We start from the raw sequence: 2,008 nt of genomic DNA, 5'->3' as shown, positions 1-2,008 counted from the left end.
TCTGGTCTAGCTGGATTTGTAAGGTCGAATGGGGATCATGATAGTGGGGCCCTTCACTCTTAATAGTCTCAAGTTGACACCAGATTATGTAACTACCATAACACATATGTGTGTCAGTGAATTTGCTTTTCTACTAAACCTGGACTAACACAATATGGAATTAAAAGATAACAGTATATATATATTTAGAGTTCAGTTTGGTTTATTGAACATATTACAAAAGAGGGTTTAGTCAAAAAGACCAAAGCCCATGTCATCTTCAGATTCCTCAGACTCTTCTTTCTTGGTTTCCACTTTCTTCTCAGCTGGGGCAGCAGCGGTGGAGGGTGCAGGTCCTCCAGCTGGTGCGGCACCAGCAGCTGGGGCAGGGCCATGGCCCCTACATTATAGATGAGGCTCCCGATGTTGACGTTGACCAGGGCCTTGGTGAACAGGCCGGGCCAGAAGGGCTCCACGTTGACGCCGGCAGCCTTAATTAGGCCATTGATCTTGTCCTCTGTGATGGTCACCTCATTGTCGTGCATGATGAGGGCCGGGTAGATGCAGGCGAGCTCGGAGACAGAGGCCATGGTGCGGAGTCCTGGGCTGGCGGCTGCAGGGCATGGTGCTAGTCGCCGGATGAAGTGAGGTGCTCATCCCAATGCGGCCTTAGCTTCCTCGGAAGGACCGAGCACCTTAGTGACAGCTGAAGAAAGACAAGATAACAGTATTTTTATACAAATATTTTGAAGCTCTTCAAAAATGGATATATATGCTTGTGAGGTTTTACCGACCCCATACTAAAAAGGAAATAGAAATGTTCAATGTGACAAAGCAAACATCTGTGTGACCATTGTGGTCAGGAGATGGGGAATCTTTTTTCTTGTTTTTTAAAACATTTTATTAGGGACTCATACAACTCTTATTGCAATCCATACATACATCAATTGTGTAAAGCACATCTGTACATTCTTTGCCCTCATCATTTTCAAAGCATTTGCTCTCCACTTAAGCCCTTTGCATCAAGAGATGGGGAATCTTGTCAACACCTTAGAAACCCCTTCATGCCCCCTCTAGGCTACGATCCTCCCCTTGTCCACCCCTTGCCCCAGGATAATCAATATCCTGACAAAAGTACTTTTAAATGAACAAGAAAAACAATTCATATTAATACAGAGAGTAAATCTTCTTATAATTCCAAGTTTCCCATTTAGGTCATTTCCCCCTCACTTTCCTGGCCCAGTTGAGTTTAGGGGTTCTGAACCCATCATTTGGTTCAATCTGTGCAGTTGTAGCAAAATTGTAAGCTGCCTTGATCGTTGCTTTAATTGTGTCCATGGCAACTAAACTGTGGTCGTTCATCAACTAATCATGCTGTAACTTTGTACAGCTTATTTGGCTGCGTGTTTACAGAAAGTCTTGAGAGAGGTATTTGCTTTGGGGTAAACAGTCACAAGTACACCCTGATCCAGTCTGAGGGCAGGAGGGGAGTGACTGATGGGTTCTAGTGCCTGGAGTCTTAACACTACCTATTTAGGCTCTGGGCATCCTCAGGGGATGGAGAGCTGGCATTCGCAAAGGGGCTCTGATGGCACAGTGGGCAAGTGCTGGGATGCTAAGCCCAAAGTTGGTAGTATAAACCCACCACACAGGTGCACTCACCATGAGAACGAGGTGTGGCCATCTGTGTCTCTATAGATGTAGTCTCAGAAACCCTGTGAAAGAGGCAGTTAATACCCCGTCCTATCGGGCTGCTAGCAGGCAGAATCTGCGTCTGCCCAACTCACCCCATCAAAGTTGCTGTTTTTAAACTGGTAGTTAGAAAGGCAGGTTGGGCTGCTTTCTTCTCTGATAGGTACATCGCTGTCACGCCTCCCTGGAGAGAGGGTCTGATTGGACAAAGAGTGGCAGTCAGAGAGGTCTTTGACCAAGAAGAACGAGCCATATCTGCTGAGCGTTGGGCACTCAAAAGACCCGTCATGATGATCTGTAAAGACCAAGGCTCTTGGATGCCACAGGTAGTTTTTGT

General features: G+C 46.2%; 1 pseudogene; it reads right to left on the bottom strand.

Moving 5' to 3' along the window:
- Positions 1 to 228: 228 nt before the first annotated feature.
- Positions 229 to 658, bottom strand: LOC142458005 (large ribosomal subunit protein P1 pseudogene; annotated as a pseudogene).
- Between the last annotated feature and the right edge of the window lie 1,350 nt (positions 659 to 2,008).

Source organism: Tenrec ecaudatus, chromosome 10 (assembly GCF_050624435.1).
Source record: "Tenrec ecaudatus isolate mTenEca1 chromosome 10, mTenEca1.hap1, whole genome shotgun sequence".
In the NCBI taxonomy this organism is placed as follows: Eukaryota; Metazoa; Chordata; class Mammalia; order Afrosoricida; family Tenrecidae; genus Tenrec; species Tenrec ecaudatus.
This window is presented reverse-complemented; position numbering and strand designations above follow the sequence as displayed.